Raw genomic sequence first — 5,307 nt, 5'->3', positions numbered from 1 at the left:
AGTTTAAGTTACTTGCCCAGAATCACTTAGGAACCCTGTGTGGCAGAGGCATGGATTGAATCCAATCCTTCAGGGCAACATACAATTGCCTTAATGATGAGACCATCCTTGTTCTTTATGCAATCCCCTTCTGCATTTACTATACACCTTCTAATTTTTTCCACAAAGGAGGCTGGCATCCTACAGGCGACATCCTCCTTTATAACACAACCTTCTTTCATTCCCGGAACAGGACCATCTGTGCACTGAATGAGGCAGAGATCCTGTGGGAAAAAATAGTATGTGATTGTGATGGAGTATACTTAGCCTTTCAAGGCCCCCTGCTGGTGGCCCTGAGGTGCTACTATATCCCACCCCAGGAAGAAGTAGCAAAGTTTGGTCCTCCAGGCCTACCTAGAACAGCCTCAGGGAAGCAGCCAATCAGAGCCCAGCAGGCTCAACTAAAAGGAGCTGCGGGGCGTTAGCAGGTCAGTTCCTGGCTAGGACTAGGGGTAAGGAAAGTTAATCTGCTCTGTTCTGCTCGAAGGGAATTCAATGAGCTATGTTTGTAGGGATGCCAGTTTTGGTTGGATAGATTCCTGGAGGTTTCATCACAAGACATAATCTTTAATTAAAAAATAATATTTAATTCCTGGAGACTCCAGGACAATCCTGGAGGATTAGCAACCCTATGTGTTTGCTAAACCTGCTGCTAACCCTAAGGTAATGACTGGAGGTAAAGGGACTAGAGGAAGAGGCCCAGGGAAGGTAGCAGCAGCTAACTGAAAGAATTAAAGGAAGCAGTACATGTCTGCTGTTTATATGGTGCTTGGGTTGGAACCTGAAGTAGTGGCCAGGCCTGGGTTCCACTGATTAAGTGGGCTAATCCTCAAGCCGGGGAAAAGGTTCCTTTTAGAAGCCTGAGCAAAGGGCAGAATTTAAAGAGCCCAGAGATGGGGCTGAAGACCCTGGTAGTTTGTGGAACTCTTGCTACCCTGGAAGAAATTCATTCATTTTGACTGTGTGATTTGGCCAGAGGGCTGCACCACCGAAGACTCCCCACACAGTGCCAGCAGCAGGACAAGGCCTGCAGTATCAGACGCAGGAGGTGCTCAAGAGGTGAGTATTCCCTGTTACAGTGATCTTTTGAGTGTGTTACATTGCAACATAATAATGTCCTTTTAACTTAGATTTTTATGTGTGATCTCCTAGGTTTTTACTAAGGCAAACTGAAAAACAGAAACTCCATTGAGTGGCATCATACTGACACCCAATACGATCAGTTAATCAGCAGGGTTAGACCCTTTAGATCTGCAGAGCAGACCTGTGTGACTTGAGTTAACAGAATAACTGACAGACATAGTAGGTTGTCATCATTTGTGTGGACAAGCATCAGTAGGTTTCACAGATAGCATAGGAATATTGAGACAAGAGGAAACTTGGCTTCCAGTCCAGGCTCTGGAGGGAAGTGTTCTCTAGAGGGTGCAGACTTTTCTGCCTACTTACCCCAAGCATAATAACCCCTTTTCCTGCATACCCTCCAACCTCTCCCTGCGTCAGTCCTGTCTCTTTCCCACTGCTGGTTCCTTGTCCCAGTGCCCTTCTCCTTGCTGTGCCACTCTGATTCCCAATCTCCCCCTCCCCAAATCCAGTCTCAGTCTCCTTGCTCAGCCAGTCTCGGATCCCTACTCCTGGCTTCTAATCCAACCACTCCCTTCCACTGCATCCAAGCCTCCTTCTCTGGTCTCCCTCCTTAAACTCCTCATCCAATCTCAGTCTCTCTTCTCCCCTCCTTCCCCCACCCCCCATGTCTCTTCCCTGGCTACTTGTCCCAGTCTGTCCAGCCAGTTCCAATTCTACCTTTGCACCCCAGCTCCTTGTCAGATTTGTTTCTATCCCCAACGGTCCCATTCCTTTACTACTGGTTCCTAATCCTAATCTCTTTGTCCACTTCTTCATTTAATCTCCATATTCTCACTTCCAAGCCAGCTGGCTTCCAATGCCCAGTTCCCATCATCAGCTACCAGTCCCAGTCTGCCCCACACCACGGCTCCTAGTGTCGCCTTGACCATCCAGTCTGTTTTTTCCCCCACTCCACCTTCCAGCCACAGTGTCTCTTCCCTCCTCCTCTCAGTCCCAGTTTCACCAGTCTCCTTATCACAGTCTCCTTATCACAGTCTGCAAGACGCTACCTCACCAGGAGGATTAGCAAGCTCAGTGCTTTGCCAGCCACTCCACATATGCAGCAGTACTGGGGGCCTCACCCAAGCCTCATGCCAAAAGTGGACTCAGATTTTCACTTGTGTAGTGGGGCGGTCACCCCGCTCCAGCCCTGAAAGGGTTAAAGGCCAGCCCTTGAAGAGGACTGGGGCTGAGAGCCAATAAGAAGAGGCTGGGAGGCAGCCAGTCAGGGGCAGGCTGAGCCCTATAAAAGAGATGCCGGGGTAGAAGGCAGGCAGTCTCTTTCTAGCTTTGGTGTGTGAAGGACCTAGGTGCCTGGGAGCAGAGCAGAGGAAGGGCAAAAGGAGCTGGGGAGCTCCGGGCCTGGCAACTCCCCAGGCTGAGGCCTTGATAAAGGCCTAAGGAGGTACTGGGGCTGCAGAGAGTGCAGCCTGGGGATAGGCAGAGACAGCTGGTCCAGCCCCCTTGCCAACGATGAGTGGCCATTACAGACTGCAGTTTGCCCCAGAGAAAGGGGGCTAGATGATGACTGGCAGTAGCCACTGAGGCAAGGTGGACTTAGGGGACGGGGTTCCCTGGGAAGAGAGACCCAAAGTGTGGGGGCACTGCCGTGGGACAGAACCCCAAGGTAAGGGGCACCAGGGTCCAGGGGTGACATGGGGGCCTGAGGCAGGAGAGACACTGGCCAGCAGGGGGTGCTCCAAGTGCTGGAACCGAGCTAATTCCCAGATGACCAGCAGGAGGCACCAAGGCGGTGAGTGCTGGATTTGCTACAACCTGTTACAGTGTATTTCCCTCCCTGTTGTCTTCCCCAGACCCCATGCTCACACAGGAGTCCTGCTTGCTTTCACTGGCTGTTAAAAGAACCTGGTGCTATTGCTTAGAGGACTAAGCTCTTTAGAAAATGAAAAATTATTTGTTGCCTTTGTATGGTAGGTGTATATTTTTATATATTTACCTTCTATCTATATCTATATATACACATACCTTCCTATATATAGGCCTACATTAATTATAAAACCAGTAGAGGTATTTAAAAATTACAGTCTGCAGCCAAAATAAAAGTTAAAATAAAGAAACTAAACAAGTCTAGATTTAAAATTACTCAAGGATTCATAAGGACTGAGAATCTTCTTAGCCTAACTGTCAAATGTAATATTTTATTATTTATTTAAATGTATTGCAATAGCCCCTCTAAGATCCAAATATGTTTCCAAAAAATGCATTGCTGATCTTCTGGGAAATTTAGAGGAGTGAGACTCCTGTTGCATCTTACCCCTTAACACACCCTGTGCACATTGCATCTGAGGTTTCTAGGGCAATTGCTCTAAGTTTAAACGATGTATTGATAGGCAGAGAACCAGGTGGTAGAGATGCAATATAAATAAAATAGTCTTCATTTTTAAATGTTCATACTTTTACTAATCATACACTTGGCAATTCTAGGAGATTTTCGTGTGTATATGCCCGCGTGAGAGAGGAACTAATGTTGCCTCCTCTTTCTTTCAAAATACTGACATATTACCTTCTTGCTTTTACTTCAGTCTTACATTGGTAAATACTGGAGTGATTTGTAGCAAAGAGTAAGATAGGCTGGGGAAAAGTACAGTGCGATCTGTATTTAACAGGACATCTAAGGAGGGAATGCAGTAGCAGCATCTCACCAAAGCAAACATAGTTTATAAGGGTGTGTTTCCTCTCTTGAGCTTTATATTTATATTTATTACACAATTTTTAATTTACTGACTGGGAAGAAAAAGTGGTAGACAGGAATCCAGAAGTAATTTCTCACTAATAACATACATGGTTTTTCCTCGGGGGGGAAAAAAACGAAGATCCAAATTTTCAATAGGGGCCAATCTTGCAGACCCTCACTAGTGGGTATAGTACTTACTATCATGAACAGTCCTACTGAAATTAATGGGACTTCTCATAGTAATAAACATTACACCTGGAAGTGTTTCCAGGTTTGGACCCCTAATGTAAGAATCTTATGGTCTGTCTCCAGTACATCTGTACCCTGCTCCTTTTCTCTGTGAACAAGTACACATTTCACTTCCACACAGCCAAAGATACTGGAAGAAAGTTCTGCACAGCTGGAATCCATGGACCTGTGCTATCATGTTTTTAAAGACCAACCTGTGCTTGGAAAGGTCAGAAAGGGATTTCAGTGGTTCGGAAATCCCCATGCCCCCTCCTGGCTATGCTACAAGAGTGGAAAACCATAAGAACTTCAACCAAAGAAATGCACAAGCGATAGTACTGGTCTGTGTACTGATGGAAGCCAGGTGAAGTTTGAATATCTGGCAGTACAGCATATGGACGCTTCCACTTTTGAGGGGGGGAAATTGATTAACCCATTATAAATTAATGGAATTATTTGTCCACACTCTCTTCTCCAGATTAAATCTAAATGGCTAAATGCATGATGTGGGGCTAATTCCTCAGAAATGAAGAAAAGGCAGTTAAACTATTTCATTCCAAGGTACAGAATATGATCTGATAGTGGGTGTTAAGAAAGGGCTCTTTAAATGCCTATTAGGACACAGGGCATGCGAACCTGCCCATGGTGACTGAGCACCACTGCCTCTATACAGCATTGGTTCTGAGCGAGGCCATGGGTGCTCCTTCCTGCCCACAAAATACATTTTTTTTTCCTGTGTGAATGCACTGGATGTGTTCCCAATAATGCTTCTGCACTAGAACTGTGTTGGTGGGGGCGGGGAGGGATAGTCCCATAGATAATTGTGACAAAGGGGGGGGATATCAAAATTTCAACAGAAAATTTCTACTTGTTGTCAAAAGCTGGAAAATGTTCAAGGAATGGGTACACTTTCCACAAAAAATGCTCATTTTGTTAAAAACCCGATTTTACATTGAAAAACTTCAATGCAAAACTTTCTCCACACTCTGCATGGTGGACCCAAGAGTGCCATAGTGGCTTATCTGGGATGTGCAAAGGGGTGTACGTGCCTCTACATGGGCTTCCTACTGCCTCGCCATCTCTTACCTTGTGCAGCAGGAAAAAATACACACTTTCTACAGCACTGGCACATAGACCTTGTGAGTGCAGGGCCTTTCAGGATCCAGCTGACTTAAGACATGCTGAATAAGTTCTGTGTAACAATATAGACATGGATCCCTGCA

General features: G+C 45.9%; 1 long non-coding RNA gene across 1 annotated transcript; it reads left to right on the top strand.

The window, feature by feature from the left end:
- The first annotated feature begins 494 nt into the window (after positions 1-494).
- Positions 495-4,633, top strand: LOC122465309. The gene is made up of 3 exons (XR_006290053.1): positions 495-1,098; positions 2,976-3,092; positions 4,227-4,633. It is a non-coding gene; the product is annotated as an uncharacterized LOC122465309 (long non-coding RNA).
- Positions 4,634-5,307: the final 674 nt, after the last annotated feature.

Source organism: Chelonia mydas, chromosome 3 (genome assembly GCF_015237465.2).
Source record: "Chelonia mydas isolate rCheMyd1 chromosome 3, rCheMyd1.pri.v2, whole genome shotgun sequence".
NCBI lineage: Eukaryota > Metazoa > Chordata > Testudines > Cheloniidae > Chelonia > Chelonia mydas.
This window is presented reverse-complemented; position numbering and strand designations above follow the sequence as displayed.